This window comes from Arachis ipaensis, chromosome B5 (assembly GCF_059453495.1).
Source record: "Arachis ipaensis isolate K30076 ecotype BB chromosome B5, ASM5945349v1, whole genome shotgun sequence".
NCBI lineage: Eukaryota > Viridiplantae > Streptophyta > Magnoliopsida > Fabales > Fabaceae > Arachis > Arachis ipaensis.
In genome coordinates, this window is record NC_142440.1 from 116532517 (window position 1) to 116554296 (window position 21780).

General features: G+C 38.3%; 1 pseudogene; it reads right to left on the minus strand.

Annotated features, from left to right (window-relative positions):
* Window positions 1-15579: 15579 nt before the first annotated feature.
* LOC148565489 (uncharacterized) lies at window positions 15580-16121 on the minus strand (annotated as a pseudogene).
* Window positions 16122-21780: the final 5659 nt, after the last annotated feature.

The window sequence follows — 21780 nt, forward strand, 5'->3', positions numbered from 1 at the left end:
CTAGCATCTATCAATCTTTGCTTCATTCTTTCTTCATTTCTTTTTGCTCTTGCCCTTTGTGTTTCTCCTACTTGAGTGACCTGTTGATATGGTTGGATTTCTCAATTCAATACAGGCATGCAAGCAGTTAGGTAGCTAAGCTTGGCTTCAGTGTCTATATCATATTTAACCCGATCTAAATGCCTAGACTCTCTGGCTGTATGATATAGATTTTTCCAGTGAAACAAGTTTTGGAGGTATATTTCTTGCTGAGCTTGTTGTTGGGACAATTTGTTGAAGGATTCTTGGAATTGAGCAGACTATTCCCTTTGTTGATCTAGTAATCTTGATTGAAATTCTCTTTGTTGATCCATCATTCTCAGCTGGAACTCCTCTTGTTTTTCTTGAACCTTTATGTATTGTTGGGATAGGCCTTCAATAACGCTCTGGATTTGACTCATGTCCATAGTAGATGGTAGTGAAACCTGTTACTCCTCTTGCTGCTCTTCTTCCACTTGTTATTCCTCCCTCATTCTCCTCCTTTGTGGTTTTCTTTGTTGTTGGGCAGCCGTGACATATGTCATTATCTCAATGGTGATTGGCTTGCCTGGATGTAGCCAAATAGGATTTGCATCTTCTAGCGCCACCCTAGCCTTTATGCATAGACGAAGAATGTTGCTAGGGTAGTGGAGCCAAGAGTCAGGGGAACTCTTCTTAGAAAGCTTTTGGATGTTTTTGGCTATGAGCTCATGAACTTTAATCTCTCCTCCTATCATGATGCAATGCAGCATAGTGGCTCTCTTAATATTGACCTCTGAAATGTTCATGCTGGGGAGGATGGATCTCCTAATGATATCATACCACCCCTTGGCTTCTGGGTAAGATCTCCTCTTTTTAGAAATATTGGCATTCCATTGGACTCCCTCACCCAGTCAGCCCTAACTACGCAAATGTCACTAGCAATCTCCTCACAATCAGGGTTACCACCCACTCTCTCATGGTAACTAGCTTCATCAAAATGTGCTGTTCTTAGGCCAAGAACCTTCATGATGGCCTTTGGACTGAAGTCAACCTCTACATCTCTTACATAACTTTTGTAAGAGGTGTCAATGCTTGTGTTCTCCCTCACTGTGTTGGCATAGAACTCCTTTACAATGTTTGCATTTATTCTGGTGATTGGAGGAGTGAGGAGCTCCCATTTTCTTTTTCTAATCTTCTCTTTGATTTCTTGGCCCTCATCCTCGGGAAGTTGGAATTAGGTCTCATCCATTCGAGTTGTATCTCATAGAATACTGACTTGAACCTCCATTTGTCATAAAGAGTTTCTTCTTCAACGGGTTCTTTTCCTTTCCTTCTTCTGGAGCTTGATGAGGCTGCCATGGTTGCTCTGGAGTTGGCCGAATAGAAGATCAAGAATTAGTGAGGAAGAGTGGCTAGTATCTTGTGCAAAGTGGAATGAGAGTGAGGCTTGAGGGTGAAGTAAGTGATTTGATCAAGTAAGAGTGATTTGAACAAAAAGAGAGCACGGTTATGAATTGAACTTTATAGGGATACAAGAACTGAAATTTTGAATGCAAGAGTGTATAAATTTGAAGTGTGAAACTCGGTTCAAGTGGGGGTTATTTATAGCAAAAATTGATGAAGAATGAATGGTAAGGATGCTTTTGAGATGGCAAAAATGGATGGTATGCATGTAGAATTGAATGAAGACAAGGATTGCTTCCTCATTAGGTATGTAGGTTCAGTCATCTAGGTGATATGCCTCTCCAACCAATGTGCAGAATTGTGCTTCCCAATGAGCAACTTCCAAGGACATGTGACTTGCTTTTGCTCTAGGATAGCCGTGCATTCCCTTGCCTTTTCCTCTCCATCAATCTTCTCTTCTATATGCCTATTAACCACATCAGAACAAAATGAATTAAAATAATTGGCGGTAAAGTAAATGAAAAGCAATAGCTAAATTTTAAATTTTTGAAATTTTTTTTGGCTAAGTGTTCCTTATGCATTAATAACCAACCGTCACTCTTGCAAGCATATATATAGCCCTGGTGGACACCAAACTTAGTGTTTGGCCGTGTGGTTCAAAGGGTTATGTTCAATTCCTAGGATGTACATCTAGTGACCCTTATGCACCATCCTAGGTGCCTTGCACATCAAGCTTGTCATCCACCTTCTAAATCATGCAGCAATTCAATGAAGTTCTTATCACCTTTGATTCAATCATCATAAAGAACACTTTATTTTTCTACTTTTAAGCATAAACTCAAAAAGAATGCAAAACCTGGTTAAACTCTCATGAGATTCAAGACTTAAAACAAATTTGACTCTCATTAATTGTACTCATAGCATAGTTACAACACCAAACTTAATGTTTGGCTATATACTTCAAGAAAGTGCTTGAGTATATATCCTAAGATAGCTATATGATCATCTTGCTTGAAAACTATCTTAGGGTGCCTTTAGGCACACCAAACTTAGAAATTAATCATATGCTTCAAGATACTATATGCAGCAGTCAAATTTGTTTATGAAAGCCTAAATTCATGCGAGAAAACCATTGATTATTAACAGTAAAGCAGTAAATGAAAATGTTTAAACACGGGTTGCCTCCCATGAAGCGCTCGTTTATTGTCACTAGCTTGACATTAGTTCTCTGTTTGTTAGGAAGGCAGATAATGTCTTAGGTCTTCTCCTCTTGCAGTTAATCTGTCTCTGCTTGCCTCTTTGAGAATCTCTACATGCTCCAAGGATAAGATTTTATTGATGATGTACACTTGAGCTAGCTGAGATGGAATTGTAGGAAGATGAGGTGGGATTAGTGGTTGGTGGATTGATATCACTTTGTCCCCTGGAGAGAAATCCTCTGTAGGGATCTTCTTGTTTTTCCATCCCCTTGGTACCTTTTTCCTAATTCTCTTCTCTCCTTCAAGTGGTGCTTAAGTGATTCTTGTGTCAGGAGGGTCCTTATTGATTGTCCCTTTTGAACTTTGTGGTTCCAGCTTCTCCTTGGACTTCTTTGATTGTTGTATCACTTGAATTTCTTGTTTTTCTACCAAGGAGGTCTTGAAAGGTTCTGCTTGTGATTCATTGTTTATTTCCTCCAAGATGCTTCCTTGTGATCATCCTTCGGGTCTTTATTCTCTTGTTCAGATTCATGTGAGGGCTTGAAGACATGAAAGGTGAGTTGTTCATCGTGTATTCTCAATATCAACTCTCCCTGCTCAACATCTATGAGTGCTCTGGTTGTGGCCAAGAATGGTCTCCCCAGAATGATTTGGTGAAGATAACTTTCTTCCATTTCAAGAACAACAAAGTCTGTAGGGAGGAAGTACTTCCCTACCCTGACTAGCACATTTTCAACAACTCCTAGTGCTTGTTTCTGGGTTTTGTAAGCCAGTTGAAGAGTTACATCTGTGGATTTCAGCTCATTAATTTGCAGCTTCTTCATGAGAGACAAGGGCATTAAATTTATGCTAGCTCCAAGATCACAGAACCCTCTGTCAATCATTGTATCCCCTATAGTACAAGGGATGTAAAAAATCCCTGGATCTGTCTTCTTTATGGGCAAATCCTTCTGGATGAGGGCACTGCTCTCCTGAGTCATCACTATTGTTTGCCCACCCTTTAAGGTACTCTTCTTGGTTAGCAACTTCTTCATGCACTTAATATATGAGGGCATCCGTTGGAGGGCTTCAATGAAGGAAATGTTGATATGAAGAGATGTAAATATATCTAGGAACCCAGAATACATCTTTCCTTTTTCACCACCCCTGAGTCTCTAAGGGAATGGTGCTTTTGGCACATATGACTTCAAGGTTTCCTTCTCCATTAGTTCCTTCATTTGTGCAGAGTCAATTCCTTGTTCTTTCTCTACCAACTTCTCCTTTAGAACCCCTTGGTTGCGCTCTGTTGGCTTGCAGATTTCTTCCTCCAAGGTCTCCTCACTTCTTAGAGTGATTGCCTTGTATTCTTCCCATCTCACATTCTTTGTTTCTCCTCTTGGATTCTTCTCAATGTCACTTGGAAAACTGTCAGTGGATTTAGGGATTTGTTGAGATAGGTGTCCTACTTAAGATTCAAGCTTCTTGATGGCATCTCCCTGGTTTTTCATATTAGACCTTACTTCCTCTTTGAATACTCTATTTTCTTGAAAATCCTTACAAAGTTTTTCAAGCAAGGCTTCAATCCGGGATAATCTATCCTTAGTTGGCAGTGGTAGGTTAGAATTTGGGGCTTGAGAATGGTTATTTTGTGTTTGATATGGGGCTGGAAAGCGTTGTTGTGTGGCGTTTGGTATGATCTTTGATTGGTTTGTTGGTAAGTGGGATTGTTGTAATAGTTAGAGTTGTGAGGTCTCTGATCTTGATTTTGGTTCTGCTGATTTCCTCACCCAAAGTTTGGGTGGTTCTTCTAACCAGGATTGTAGGTTTTGGAATGTGGATCATAGGATTGTCTTGATGAGTTTCCAACATAATTGGCTTGCTCACATTCACCTCCTTCCTCTGCATCCACCCCTTCTTGAGCTGGTGGTTGAATATTGACTGCTGCAACTTGGTTCCTCTCCATCTGCTTGGTGAGTGATTGATGATTGGATTTTTGATGGTTTAGAATTTCACGAATGAAATCTCGTTGCAAGTATAGTTTCTAAACCAATCACTAATCCTTTCATACAAAAAGTTGTTTGTCACTAAAACAAACCCCTAAAATTTATAAACCGAAGTATTCAAACCTCGGGTCGTTCTCCCTAGGAATTGTAATGAAGTGTCTTGTTATCGGTTGTGAGTTATATTTGGGGTTTTGATATGAAGCATGAAAGATAAATGGTAAGAAAGTAAACTAATGGCTAAAAAGGTCTTGGCAAGGGTTGGTGGTCAAAGATCTCTATCCTAATCACTAACTACAATATGAGAATTGGCAAGGATTAATCTCATTAAATCATCCTCTAACTAGTAGTAAAGGAAAGTCAAATGAGCTATATCAATCTTAGTCCATAAGTCCTAACTCTCCACTAATTCAATTAGTGAGAACTAGAGTCAATGAATCCCAATCATCAATTACTTGGACATTAGTAACTCAAGAGTTCCTAAGTTACCTTTCCAAGCCAAGAACATAAAACTCTACTCTAAAATCCAACCAAGCATTTCATCAAACACTTGGAAGGCATAAAAGGAAAGCATAGTAAAATTGCAAGAAGAGTAAATCTACACTACTCAATTTGCAAGGAATTAAACAACAACAAATCAAATGAACACAATTATTATGATTTACCTTGAATTGAATTGAAAGAGAAAGGGAGGAACAAAAGTAGATCTACAACAAAATGCAAGAACAACATAAAGGAAATTACAACAAAAGGATGGAAGAAGAATGAATGTAACAACAAGGAATTGAGAAGAAGAAGATGAATTAAAATCTAGATCTAAGAACTAAACCTAATCCTAATTCTAGAGAGAAGTGAGAGCTTCTCTCTCTAGAAACTAATTACAAAGCTAAACTAAACTAATTGGTAACTAACATATGTTTCCCTCTTCACTCCTTGGGTTAAATAGCATCAGAAATGAGTTGGATTGGGCCCACAAGGCTTTAGAATTCGTTGGCCACGTTTTGCTTTAAGTGAACTAGGTGGCAGCAACAGCGCGTGTGCGTACTTTGCGCGTGCGCGCCACCATACGTGTAGCAACTATGGCAAATCTTATATCGTTTCGAATCCCCGGATGTTAGCTTTCCAACCCAACTGGAACCGCATCAATTGGACCTCTGTAGCTCAAGTTATGGTCGTTTAAGTGCGAAGAGGTCGGCTTGACAGCTTTCCGGTTCTTCCATTTCTTCATGAGTTCTCCAACTTTTCATGCTTTCTTTCTTCATTCCCTTGATCCAATCTTTGCCTCCTAAACCTTAAATCACTTAACAAACATATCAAGGCATCTAATAGAATCAAGGTGAATTAAATTTAGCTATTTTGAGTCCTAAAAAGCATGTTTTCACATTCAAGCACAATTAAAGGAGAATATACAAAGCCATGCTATTTCTTGAATAAATATGGGTAAAAGGTGATAAAATCCCCAAAAATCAATACAAGATAAACCCTACAAATGGGGTTTGTCAACCTCCCCACACTTAAACCAAGCATGTCCTCATGCTTAAGCCAAGAGAGAAACAAAGGGTATCAACATTTTATTCAATGTAAATAAACTATATGCAACCTAAACTATATGCAATTATCTAAATGGATGCAAGTGCTTGGTCAAAATAAATCAATTCCCAAGAAACATATATGCACAAGGGCTAAGGACTAGCAAGTCTAATCCACAATTGAATTGAGTTATCAAATATTTTTATAAACTTGCATGAAAATTATGATCATAGGTGAAAACATGTAATTGAGCATCAAACCCTCACCGGATGTGTTTGCACTCTATTCGCTCAAGTGTTTAGGGTTGATTCACTCAATTCTCCTCTATTTCATGCTTTCCAAGATTTGTTTTTCTTCTAACAATCAACATTTATTTCATGCATGCATACAAGTATCATGAGGTCTTTTCATTGGTTGTAATGGGGCTAGGGTCAAGGTAGGATGCATATTTGGTCAAGTGAGCTTGAAATTTGAATCTTTGATAAGCTTAAACTTCCCACCTAACCTATGACATCCTATACAATTAAGTTCTAATCTAGCTACCCATTTTTCACTTTTTCACATACTCATGCATTTTCTTTTCATTTCACAACTCATATGCATTGATCTTATTGAGCTTCACTTTGGGGCATTTTGTCCCCTTTTTATTTCTTTCTTTTTCGTTTTCTTTCTTTTTCCATTTTTTTTCTATACTTTTCATATATATATTTTTTTTTTGTTTTTCTCATCTTTTCTTTCTTTCAAACTATATACAAGAGTACCAATGCATAAGGTCTATACATTTAATCAATACATGAGCATGTACCCAATCCCCAATATTTACAATAATAATACAAAACTACCCTTTTATTCACCCAATGTCCCAAGGTTTCCACACTTGAATGATACACACACTCTAGCCTAAGCTAATCAAAGATCCAAATTAAGGGACAATTATTGTTTTTCGCTTTAAGGCTTGTAATGTGCTAAAATAAGAATAAGTGGGTTAAGCGTAGGCTCAAATTTGGCTAACAAAGGAAGATAAAAGGTAGGCTATTTGGGTAAGTGAGCTAATGAAATGATGGCCTCAATCATATAAATGCATGAATACACAAAATAATGGACATAAAGAATCAAACAAATCAAAGATTACAATCATAGAAAGAGAATAATGCACACAAGAAGGAAAAATAAGTGGTTGTAAGATGTAACCACACCGTTAGGCTCAAATCTCACAAGCTTGTGTTCTTTGCTCAAAACATATTCCACAATATATATAATTCAAGCAAGTTCTATGAAAAGTTTTCACTCAAATCAATTGACATGCCCTATAGATAGAAATCCGTGGAAAATTTCATTATTTTGACTAAGCTTATTGTGTATATATATGCAAAAATAAGAAAATGCAACAAAAATCCAAAAAACCTAAAATGAAATGCAAAAGTGTTGGGATTAGAAATTTGTCACCCAAAATCGCCGACCGGTCGGACGACCTCCCCACACTTAAAAGTTTGCACCGTCCTCGGTGCACTCAAAGATGAGCAAGGGGGTACGGCGACTCTTCGGATTGCTATGTGTTCTTTCTTCCACTTCCATGGTTGCTTGTGGTGCATTCGTTATGAAAAACAAAAATATAACACCATAAGGTGAGAAGATATAAAAGCAAAGAAGCATACATTGTTGGAATGAGGTAGATCACTAGAAATGAGTGAGTGAATTAGTGTGACATGAATGACAAATAAGTGTGTGAATTCTAAATTGCGCGGTTTAGAACACACATTAGTATAAAGAGCTATGTCATAAAAGAAGCATGCACTGTACTCATTCTAGTGTGCTTGAGATGCTTTAAGTAAGCTTGTAAGGTAAGACAAGCATTAGAGAAGCATGAAAGCATTTAAGTCAAACATATGGATGGATATAATCATGAAATACAATGCATTAAGGTAAATGCTCAACATTATCCATCAAGAGATTGCCTAATCGAGGGAAAAGGATCCAAATCACATGGTGGCTAGCTACAACATGCAATTCAAAAGAGTTATAAGCTCGAAGACAATTCTTATCACTTGGTATTTTTTCAAAAGGTAAGCATGAAGAACTCAAAACCAAGTAACAAAATATAACCTCAATCATAGAATCCAACAAAGATTATCTAAAAAAATTCATGCTAAAATAGCATTTAGGCAATAAGGGATATAGCAATGTATGGTAAATAAAGTCAATACTCCAACACTTATGATGAAAAGAGAGAAAATAAAATGAAAACTAAACTAAAACTAACTAATCAATTAACTAACTAACTAATTAACTAACAACCAACTAAAATAAATGGTTATCGATGGTGTTTGGAAGTGTTGGATGAGGGGTAGAAGAAGGGAAGAAGAAAGGAAAAAGGGAGAAATGGAAGGAGGAGAAGAAAAGAAATGGATGGAAGAAAGGGCATCCACGCGCACGCACGCATGGCGCGCGCGCGTCGTTGGCTTATTTCGAGAGTGGCGCGTACGCGTCATGTGCGCGAGCGCGCAAATAGGTTTGTGCCAAAGGCACAACGTTGGCGCGGCGTGGGCATAACTCTCTGGAAAATGTATGGAATGTAGAACTTCTCAATCCACGCGTACGCACACATGGCGCGCGCGCGTGGATGGTCGAAAATGCTGGAAGTGCGCGTACGCGCCATGTACGCGTACGCGTGGATGGTGCTCTGTTTTTTCAAAAAAAAAAAATTTTCTATGTTTTTGCACCAATCCAAGCATTCCAAACCTCCAAACAGCTACCAAAACACCATAAAACCTTATTCAACATACTTAAACTACCAAACATACTTAACTAACTAAACAAAATATGAAATTAAACTAATTCTACCAATATATACAAAAGAGAAAATGAAAGGATTTTACCATGGTGGGTTGTCTCCCACCTAGCACTTTTGTTTATTGTCCTTAAGTTGGACTTTATGGGGAGCTCCTCATCAAGGTGGCTTGTGCTTGTATTCATCTTGGAACTCCCACCAATGCTTGGTTCTCCATTGTGCCCCAAGATTCTTCATGGATTGAGCCAAGTCTTGATGGAGTTCTTCACAAGCTTGGGGCTCCCAAAGTTGATCATCTTCTTGTAATCCGGGATCCCACACTTTATTTTCACACCCGTCTTGAAGTTGATCATCATTATTAATCCATCCGGGTGGTGAACAAGATGAATTCTCTATGAAATGCCCAACAATCCTCCTAGACCCATCTATTTGAGCACTACTCCAACCTTTATATCTCATGTTTGATGCATCAACCATAATGAGCCTTGAATAATGTTTCCAACCACTAGCCATTTCCTTTTTGCTTTTAAAGCCACAAATATGTCTAAGTTGACCATCCGTCTCAAGCAAACCATATTCAAGGGGAATAATAAAGCTTGAGTATAAGGAATTTACCCACTTGAATGAAAGAATGGATGGTGGTGGCTTGGGGAGAGGTATCTCCAACGTGCTAGCAAGCTTTACTCCCTTGTGTTCTTCCTTATTAATTTCCACCTCTTCATAAGCTTCTTCACCTCCAATCCTTTGTTCATCAATTTCATCTAACTCTTCCTCATCACTCAAATCATAAATGGGAGGTTGAGAGAAATCTACCTCCACATTGCTTTCTATCTCATTGGGAGAAGGTTCTTCAAATTCAAAAGATTCACCACCAAGATGGTTGGATGCATGATCTTCATCACCAAGGGAACTCAATTCTTGCTTCATTCTTTCCAAGTCTTCATTCAAAAATTGTTTTGGAGGTTGTGCACTTTCCTCCTCGACATCAATTTCAATCATCTTGGAGGGGTTTTCTTCAACTCTATGTTCCCATGTAAGCTCCGCATCTCCTAAGTCTTCTACCACTTCTTCCTTGTCTTCAACAATTAAAGCTTCCTCCAATTGTTCCAATACAAAGCAACTTCCCTTATTTTTCACCGGAGTTTCCAATCTTTCCTTCATGCTATGCTCTTTAATTGGTTCTCCACATGTGACCATGGGAGTGCTTTGAGTGCTCAAGCATTGGGAGGCTAAAATGCTTACTACCTTGGTCAAGGTAGCCATAAATTCTAGTGTCTCCCTTTGCATTTCTCCTTGACCTTGAAGTATAAGGCTAAGGGTTTCATCCATTGAGAATTGGGGTGGATAAGAGGGTTCATTGTCTTGGAGAAAGAGTTTATTATAGGAAGGTGGTTCTTCTTGGTAAGGTGGTGGTGTGTATTGAGGTGGTTCTTGGGGGTAGTAATCTTGGAATTGTGGTTCCATGTATGGCCCATATGGTTCAAAAGGAGGTTGGTATGGTAGGTAAGGATCATGGTCATATGGAGGCGTTTGTTGAAAATAGGCTTGTGAGTGTGGTTGAGGTTCATGTTGAGGATATGACTCATAGGCATATGGTGGTGGTTCTTGAAAGTCACAAGGAGATTCACCATAGCCATTGGATTGATATGCATCATAGAATGGCTCTTCTTCATAGTGCATTGGTGGAGGTTGTTGCCAAGAGGATTGATCATAAGCATATGGCTCCTCCCACCTTTGGTTATCCCATCCTTGACACACATCTTCATTGTAGCTCCCATCACCTACAACATAGTTGTAATCACACTCATAGCCGAAATGAGAATTCATGGTGAAAAGATAAAATAAAAACAAAAGCTAATAGAAAACAAAAGAAACGAAATTCTACAACTAGCAAATAAAGCAAAAAGCAAGATATTCACACTATTCACATATGTACAATAACCAATAACATAACACCATTGCAATTCCCCGGCAACGGCGCCATTTTGATGATTGTATTTTTGATGGTTTAGAATTTCACAAATGAAATCTCGTTGCAAGTATAGTTTCTAAACCAATCACTAATCCTTTCATACAAAAAGTTGTTTGTCACTAAAACAAACCCCTAAAATTTATAAACCGAAGTATTCAAACCTCGGGTCGTTCTCCCTAGGAATTGTAATGAAGTGTCTTGTTATCGGTTGTGAGTTATATTTGGGGTTTTGATATGAAGCATGAAAGATAAATGGTAAGAAAGTAAACTAATGGCTAAAAAGGTCTTGGCAAGGGTTGGTGGTCAAAGATCTCTATCCTAATCACTAACCACAATATGAGAATTGGCAAGGATTAATCTCATTAAATCATCCTCTAACTAGTAGTAAAGGAAAGTCAAATGAGCTATATCAATCCTAGTCCATAAGTCCTAACTCTCCACTAATTCAATTAGTGAGAACTAGAGTCAATGAATCCCAATCATCAATTACTTGGACATTAGTAACTCAAGAGTTCCTAAGTTACCTTTCCAAGCCAAGAACATAAAACTCTACTCTAAAATCCAACCAAGCATTTCATCAAACACTTGGAAGGCATAAAAGAAAAGCATAGTAAAATTGCAAGAAGAGTAAATCTACACTACTCAATTTGCAAGGAATTAAACAACAACAAATCAAATGAACACAATTATTATGATTTACCTTGAATTGAATTGAAAGAGAAAGGGAGGAACAAAAGTAGATCTACAACAAAATGCAAGAACAACATAAAGGAAATTACAACAAAAGGATGGAAGAAGAACGAATGTAACAACAAGGAATTGAGAAGAAGAAGATGAATTAAAATCTAGATCTAAGAACTAAACCTAATCTTAATTCTAGAGAGAAGTGAGAGCTTCTCTCTCTAGAAACTAATTACCAAGCTAAACTAAACTAATTGGTAACTAACATATGTTTCCCTCTTCACTCCTTGGGTTAAATAGCATCAGAAATGAGTTGGATTGGGCCCACAAGGCTTTAGAATTCGTTGGCCACGTTTTGCTTTAAGTGAACTAGGTGGCAGCAACGGCGCGTGCGCGTACTTTGCACGTGCGCGCCACCATACGTGTAGCAACTATGGCAAATCTTATATTGTTTCGAAGCCCCGGATGTTAGCTTTCCAACTCAACTGAAACCGCATCAATTGGACCTCTGTAGCTCAAGTTATGGTCGTTTAAGTGCGAAGAGGTCGGCTTGACAGCTTTCCGGTTCTTCCATTTCTTCATGAGTTCTCCAACTTTTCATGCTTTCTTTCTTCATTCCCTTGATCCAATCTTTGCCTCCTAAACCTTAAATCACTTAACAAACATATCAAGGCATCTAATAGAATCAAGGTGAATTAAATTTAGCTATTTTGAGTCCTAAAAAGCATGTTTTCACATTCAAGCACAATTAAAGGAGAATATACAAAGCCATGCTATTTCTTGAATAAATATGGGTAAAAGGTGATAAAATCCCCAAAAATCAATACAAGATAAACCCTACAAATGGAGTTTGTCAGTGATGTGTTAACTTTTGTTGATATAGAATTTCTCAATTGAATTCTCGTTGCAAGTATAGTTCTACACCAACAAAGAGTCCTCACATACAAAAATTTAGGTTGTCACAAGGACAAACCCCAAATAAAAATTTACCGAAGTAATTGGACTCCGGGTCGTCTCCCTAGGAAACAATAGAATGCTCAATTATTGGCTATAAAGGGGTAAGGGGGGTTTTTGGTCATAAGAGGGCAAGAAAAGTAAATTAGGCAAGTAATTAAAGAAAACAAGATAAAAAACTCTTGGCTAAGACTTAGGTAATTGAGATCACCATCCTTGTCAACAAACCAAATATTGATAATCATGAGAGGCCAACCTATTAGGTCTACTTCCCAAAGCTTTAAGTACGTAACATCTACTCCTAAGCTTCGAAGTACGTCAAATAGGTTTGATCACATCAACCCGTAAGTCCTAACCTACCTACTAATTAACTTAGTAGTGGGTTAGCATCAATAGATATCAAATTGATCACCAAGGGTTCTCAAATCACCAAATCCATTATACCCAATAACTCAAATTTACCCAATTTCCCTTAGCTTAGACCAAGAGTTGATAAAACTACTCAAAAACTAAAGAGAACATTTCATCAAACACATAGAGTGCAATAAAAGTAAGCATCATAAATTGCAAGAATAATAAAATCTACCAACTACTAATTGCGAGAAAAGTAAGATCACAACTCAATTCATCAATAAAAGAAACATCAACATCAAATTGCATTAAATGTAAATCAAATCCAACATGAGTTCATCCTCACAAAAGAGAGCAAAATGAGAAATTAACATCACAAATAAGAGAATCAAGATGTAGAAATAAGAAGTTATAAAAGAAACAAGATAAGATCAAGTAATTAAACATGGATCTAAGATAATCTAGCCTAATCCTAACCTAATTCTAGAGAGAAAAGGGAGCTTCTCTCTCTAGAAAACTAACAAAAGGCTCATCTTGGCTAAACTAATTGCTCCCCCTTTGCTTGGACTTCAATTTTGCATGAAATACACTCAGACACAAGTTGGATTTGGGCCTGGGCAACTCAGAAATCGCCCCCAGCGTTTTGCCTTTAAATGGGCCATGTGAGAGTATCGGCGCGTGCGCATCGATTGGCAAATTCTTCATCCGCGCGGACGCGTCATGTACGCGTGCGCGTCTCTATGTAAAACCACTTTTGCGCGTGCGTGCCTTGTACGCGTGCGTGTCCATTGGTGCATTCCCAATCTTCATTTCTTCATGCATTCTCCTCTTTGCATGCTTTTCTCTTCATTCCTTCCATCCAATACTTGTCTTATGGACCTGAAATCACTCAACAAACACATCAAGGCATCAAATGGAATTAAAGTGAATCAAAATCACCAATTTAAGGGCCTAAAAAGTATGTTTTTACACTTAAGCACAATTCAAGGGAGAATTACAAAACCATGCTATTTCATTGAATAAATGTGGGAAAAGGTGGTAAAATCCCCTAAAATAAGCACAAGATAAATCACGAAAGCGAGGTTTATCAAATCTCCCCACACTTAAACTAAGCATGTCATCATGCTAAAATCAAGAAAGAAGCAAAGGGTATTTACATTTATTCAATGCAACTAACTAAATGCAATCTATCTATATGCAACCTATCTACATGATGCAATGGCTTAGTCAAAATAAATCAATCTCCAAGAATACACATGCAAGCACAAGGGCTAAGGTATTAGCAATCAAAGCAAACCACAATTGGATTGAATCATTGAAAGAGTTCACAAACTTGCAAGATGATCATGGGTGGAAACATGTAGTTGAGCGATCGAACCCTCGCTGGATGTGTATCCGCTCTAGGCACTCAAGTGTATGGGGTTGATTCACTCAATTCTCCCCCAATCATGCTTTCCAATATTTATTTTTCATCTAACAATCAACAATTACTTTATGCATGCATACAAATATCATGAGGACTTTCCCATAGGTTGTAATGGGGCTAGGGTTAAGGTAAGATGCATATGGTTAAATGAGCTTGGAATTCGAATCTTTGATTAACTTAAACTTCCCACCTAACTTATGACAACCTAAATAATTCTAAACAAACCTAGCTATCCATCCTTCATTTTTTCACACACTCATGTATTCTTTTTAGATTCTCACACATATGCATTGAATTTATAAAACTTTAAACCTTGGGACATTTTGTTCCCTTTTTGTTGTAAAAAAAATTTTTTTTAAGCTAAAGCATATATACAAGAGCATCAATGCATATGGTTTGCACATGATTAATACATGAGTATGTACCCAATTCTTGAAAATTTCTCAACAAAAATATAAATACACTTTTATCTCTACATAATGTACCCAACTTTCCCAAAATCAAATGATAAACACTCTCACTAGCCTAAGCTAATCAAAGATCCAAACAAGGCACATTTATTGTTTTTCACTTAAGCTTGTATGTGCTACAATTATGAACAAATGGGTTAAGCATAGGCTCAAGATTGGTTAACAATAGAAGATAAAAGGTAGGCTATTTGGGTAAGTGAGCTATTTGAACAATGGCCTCAATCATATAAATGCATGTATACACAAAATAATGGACATAAAGAATCAAATAAATCAAGGATTACAATTATATGATGTAACCACACAATTAGGCTCAAATCTCACATGCTTGTGTTTTTGCTCAAAACATGATCCACAAGTGTATAGTTCAAGCAAGTTCTAAAAAAAAATTTTCAACCAATTGGGGTGGTGCCCTAAAAATGAATTTCTTGGAAATTTTTATCATATTGACTAGGCTTATTCCAATGCGATGTTGTGATTTAGAAAAAATTTTAAAATTTTCCCTAGTTTACCCCTTTTTCAATCAAAACACAATTCTTATATAAAAAGGGTTAACTAGATTTTTAACAATCCCAAAACATTTTTCGAAATCACAATCAAAGCCAAGATGCAAAACATATATATATATATAATAAAAATAAATAAAAGTGTGCATCAACCAAGATAAGGGTATCCAGAATAGTAAATATGTACAAAAATCCCAAAATGATCTAAAACATAAAGTGTAAAATAACTAAAGTAGCAGAAAATAGAAATAGATGTCTGAAAGTTCACCACATGAATGCAAACACCGGTCACGAATGGTGACCTCCCCACACTTTAGAATCAAGCATCGTTCTCGATGCTACTGCTGAAGCTCAGGATGGGGTCAACAATCGCGCTGGGCTATGGCTCAGGCTCATGCTGTGGGACTGGGATCGGCTGTGGCTCTGACTGTGGCTGTGGAGTGTCCTGCTGAACCTCAGGAGGGCGCTGAACCTCAGTGGTGACCTGTGTCTCTGGAGGTGCATCCTGATGAGTCGGCTCCTCGTCATGCTCCTCACCATGCTCCTCCTCCTGATCCTGCTCGTCGGAGGCAGGAAAGTCTGGGAGCGGCGGTAGCTCGATGCCCTGCGATACAAACACCTGGTCGATGTGGTCGAGACGTCGCAAGACACGACGCTCGAGGCACTCCATGAAGTAAAGTAGGTGCTGCACCAACAAGTAAGTCGGCTCCGGTGCTGGTGGTGGTGGTAAGGATGCTGTGGCTGCTGAAGTGGGGGGGTCCTGCTGTTGCTGCTGATGATGAAGGCTAAGCTGCCTCCTCTACTGCTCTGGCTCGAGAACGGCGTTTGGGTGGGGGCTTCTCGTGCACCCACCCACCCCATAGAATGGTAACCTCCTTCTCATTGTCATCTGGGGGTGGTGGTGTCACGTCATCATTCTCTCACGGAACATCAGCCATCTCGATCATGCTAGTGATCAGAGTAGGGAATGGCAAGAGGCCACGGATATGCGCGCGCCACATACTCTGCCTGATCAGCCAGGGGAAGTTCACCTCCTTCCTCTCCATCACACACCCAATCAGAACTAGCATATCCATCAGAATCTCTGAGAAGTGAGTGGTGGGGAAGACATAGTGGGCAAAGATATGCTGCCAGGTCCTAGCCTCCCTCGCCAGATATGTGAAACGCATTCCTTTGGGCTTCTTGTTCCCAGAATTCATCACCCAGGGGGCGTCAGGTGTAGTAATCATGTGCTTAAGCACCTCATAGTCAAATGTCATGCAGTGGATGGCTATCTCTGCCTGCTTATAGGCACATATGTCATCAGGATGATGGTGGCAAAGCAGTGCATCCCCAATAGCAGCCTCAGTGATCATAATCTCTCCACCCCGCAGTTAAACTGAATCAAGAGTGGCTCAGAAGAAGTTGCAATAAAATTCTCTCACCCATGAAGTGTTCACCCTCCCCAAATCTCTGTCAACAAAATCCAATCTTAACTCCAGAATGCGGGTGTTAATGGCACGCCTCACATCATTGCGAAGGAGCGGTTTCTTCTCAATGTTTAGATTCTTCTTCCGGAAGTCGGAGAAGCGGAGCTCACAGTAAAGGTTTGGGAATATGATTGGGTCAGTGGGTGGCAGCAGCTGATTTTCCTTATCCTCTTCATTCAGCGGATTCTTAGCATAGTTTGCATAAGGTGAAGGGGTAGAGGTTTTAGAGTGCTTTCTCTTTTTAGAAGTAGTGGCTATAGCTTTTCCTTTGTCTGACATCCTGAAAAACAGAGATGATACAATATAAGCAGATAGCCAAACAGATATAAAGCACTCAGAGCAAAGCATATTCATAAAGTGAAGAAAGAAAAGAGATTTCTTGGAATGCAATCAACAGAATTCAGAATTCAAATCAAACTTCAAACCAAGAATTCAAACCACATTTGCACATTACTTGTTTAATAAGCCTAGGAAACACCATATCCAAAAGAATGATCAAAAGAGTTAAGTTGAAAACTAAAAGAAGTTAGTTGGTTAAACAAGTTAGAGTTAGAAATTAGTTGAAAATCAGTGATATGGTGGTTACCGGCTCAATTCAAAAGGAATGTACAAAATAGGAATGTAAGCACACTCACAATCATGAAATGCATCAAGTCATTGACAATGAAATATAATATTGCTAGAAAGTGACTAATGTGAAACAAACCATCAATCAATATAAAGATCACTAGTGGTATTCGTGAAATTAAAACCTTGAGAATCAAATAACTCAAACAATAATTAACACGAATCCCAACAATGCATACAGGTCACAAGTTGAGAAAAGAGTGAAAAGTTTTATGGTCTATATGGATTAATGTAAATTATGTATGAATAAAGTGAAGCACATCAGCCACATAGATTAAAAACTTTCAAACTTGTGTGTTTATGCAAAAGAGGCATGAAATCTTAAAAGAGTTACAAGTGATGGCCAATCTGAAAATTCATTCAAATCATTCAATGCCTATAAGCAATTCATCATGAATAACAAGCAAAGAATATAATAAGCTTGACCAAAACATGTAAACATGCCCTTTAGGAGTTTCCAAAACCAATTAGGCAACAAAAGTCTTTTGATACAGAAATCATCAAATAGAAGTTTGTACACGCATCAAAATAATGTCAGTTCATGAAACATGGTTAGGAAAAATCCGGCAGAATTTCAGTAGCACATTGGCTATTTTCCAAATCCAAACACTCAAATTAATTTCATATGAATTCATTAAAAATTAAAAGCACAAAATTATGTATGAGTTCATATAAATGGAGCAATTAAGCCAATAGTTCAGCAGCAGACATCATAAAACGAATTAAGCCAAACTAACATGCTACAAACAAGCAGCAGCATCAACAATTCAAATGAGCACAGAACAATTTAGTGAAACAGAGCAATTTCACACAGCAGCAAAAATTCAAACAAACCTAAATCCACTACTCAGCCCAGATTCGCTAACCACCTAATTACACTAAACTAACTAAACTAATCTAACTAAACTAAATTGACAAAAATTCACTAACTAACTGAAGTAAAGAAATGGAATAAAATAGGGGAGAAGGGTGTGGACCTGGAATGCAGAAGCAGGGAGTGAGAGAAATTGGGAAAGGAAAGGGGCGAAGCAGCGAGTTGGAGATGCTTCCCAGGAGTGGTGGCGGCGCAGTGGAGCTCGTGGCGATGGGCAGTGGCTGGCTGCGGAGACGCTCTGAGAGAGAACAGAGAAGAGAGGGTTGAGTGAAAGAGAGAGAGCGAGGAAGAGGGGGCGTGCGGCGACGACGGCAGTAGTGTGCGCCGGGAGGCTCGCCGGAGGATGGCTGGTGGTTGCAGAGGTGGTGGTTGGCAATGGAGGGAGAGGAAGAAATGGAACGTTGGAGGTGAAGGTTGATGCACGAATGCGCTGGGGTTTCGCGTCCCTGGTTAAATGGGATTTTTAAATCCACGCGTGCGCGCACCGTGTGCGTCTGCGTGGGTGGTGGCAATTAAGGATTGGCGCGGAAGCGCCATATGCGCTTGCGCGTAGATGGAGGAATTGGCAATGGGCACGGACGCGTACTGATATTCGAAAATTGTTCGATTCGGTATAGAATTTCACAAAGGAAATCTCGTTGCAAGTATAGTTCTAAACCGACAAACAATTCTCACATCAAAAATATTGGTTGTCACAAGTACAAACCCCAAAGAATTTATAACCGAAGTATTTAGACCTCGGGTCGTCTCACAAGGAATTGCAATGAAGTGTTTAATTATTGGCTATGAAAGTGCAAGGGGTGTTTGATTTTGATGATTGACAAGAAAATATAAAAGCAAGAAAGTAAAATAACAAGAACTAATAAAAGAAATAGAAAGATACTCTTGGCTAGACCTAGGTAATTGAGATCACCATCCTTGTCTACAAACCATATATTGATAATTATGAGAGGCCATGCTCATTAAGTCTACTTCCAAAAGTCTTAAGTACGTAATATCTACTCCTAGACTTGAAGTACGTCAAATGGCTTTGATCACATCAACCCAAAAGTTCCAACCTATCTACTAATTAGATTAGTAGTGGGTTGGTGTCAATGAGTATCAAATTGATCACCAAGGGTTCTCAAATCACCAATTCAATGAGACCCAATGACTCAAGGTCACTCAATTCCCTTAGCCTAGGCCAAGAGCAAAGAGAACTACTCAAAAACTAAAGAAAACATTCTATCAAACACCTAGTGTGCAATAAAAGCAAACATCATAAAATACTAGAATTAAAAGAAACCCATAACTAACATAAGCAAGAAATCAACAATAACAATGAAGATCAACATAAAAGAAACATGACAACCTAAAATTGCATTAAAGAAAATTAGGATCCAACAATTGTTCAAAAACATAAAAGAGAGCAACATAAGAAATTAACAAGAGAAACTAAGAAAATTGAGACAATAGATCACTAAAATATAAAGAGAATTAAAATCAAAACAAGAATTGAAAGTGAAATTTGAGAGTGATTAACCTAATCTTACCCTAGTTTCTATCCTAAATCTAGAGAGAGGAGAGAGCCTCTCTCTCTAGAATTCTACCCTAAAACATGATGAAAACTAAACTTGACTACTTGGTTCATTCCCCCCTAAATCCTTGGGTTCAATAGAATCAGAAATGAGTTGGATTGGGCCCAAAATGAGCAAGAAATCGCCCCCAACGAAGTGCAAAAAGTGGACCCACGCAGCTCCATCAGCGGGCACGCGTACAGTGCACGTGCACACCTCTATACGTCAGAAAATTATGGCAAATTTTATATCATTTCAAATCCCTGGATGTTAGCTTTCCAACGCAACTAGAACCGTCTCATTTGGACTTCTATAGCTCATGTTATGGTCGATTAAGTGCAAGGAGGTCAGGCTTGACAGCTTTACGGTTCCTTCATTTCTTCATGAGTTCTCCCACTTTGCATGCTTTTCTCCTCACTTCTTCCATCCAATACTTGCCTTATGGATCTGAAATCACTTAACAAACATATCAAGGCATTGAATGGAATTAAATTGAATTAAAATCACCAATTTTAGGGCCTAAAAAGCATGTTTTCACATTTAGGCACAAATCAAGGGAGAATTGCAAAACCATGCTATTTCATTGAATAAATGTGAGAAAAGTTGATAAAACTACCCAAATTAAGCACAAGATAAACCACAAAATCAGGGTTTATCAAATCTCCCCACACTTAAACCAAGCATGTCTTCATGATAAGAATAAAGAAGGATAAAAAAAGGGTATAACATTTATTCAATGCAAATAAACTATATGCACCTATCTATATGAATGCAACTAAATGCAGAATGATTCTACCTACTTGGTCAAAAGCAAATCAATCTCCAAGAACACATATGCTCATGTAGGGCTAAGTAGTATGATGACTCACTAACTCTACCAATTCGAATATCAAAATGAAGTACAAGTAGACTTGCAAGAAGAAAAGCTCATGAAAGCCGGGAACAAGGAATTGAGTATCGAACCCTCACCGGAAGTGTATCCGCTCTAGTCGCTCAAGTGTATAGGGTCGATTCACTCAATTCTCCTCTAATCATGCTTTCCAAGATTTGTTTTTCTTCTAACAATCAACAATTATTCAATGCATGCATACATTCATCATGAGGACTTATTCATAGGTTGTAATGGGGCTAGGGTAAAGGTAAGGATGCGTATGGTCAAGTGAGCTTGAAATTTGTATCTTTGATTAGCTTAAGCTCTCACCTAGCACATGTAACAACCTATACAATTCTAATACACAACCTAGCTACCCATGATTCCCACTTTTTCACAAACTCATGCATTCTTTTTAATTCACATCCTATATGCATTGATATTATCAAACTTTACTTTGGGGCATTTTTGTCCCCTCTTTATTTCTTTTTATCTCTTCTTTTTTTTCTTTTTCTATTTTTTTCTTTTATATATATATATGTTTTTTTTTATCATTTTTTTTCAAAAGTATATACAAACGTATCAATGCATATGTGATGAGCGGAAAATTTATACGCTTTTTGGCATTGTTTTTAGTATGTTTTTAGTAGAATCTAGTTACTTTTAGGGATGTTTTCATTAGTTTTTATGTTAAATTCACATTTCTGGACTTCACTATGAGTTTGTGTATTTTTCTGTGATTTCAGGTATTTTCTGGTTGAAATTGAGGGACTTGAGCAAAAATCAGATTCAAAGGTTGAAGAAGGACTGCTGATGCTGTTGGATTCTGACCTCCCTGCACTCAAAGTGGATTTTCTGGAGCTACAGAACTCAAAATGGTGCACTTCCAATTGCGTTGGAAAGTAGACATCCAGGGCTTTCCAGAAATATATAATAGTTCATACTTTGCCCAAGTTTAGACGACGAAAACTGGCATTCAACGCCAACTCTCTGCCCAATTCTGGCGTCCAGCGCCAGAAACAAGTTGCAAAGTGGAGTTCAACGCCTAAACTGGCACAAAAGCTGGCGTTCAACTCCAAGAATGACCTCTCCACGTGTAGACTTCAAGCTCAGCCCAAGCACA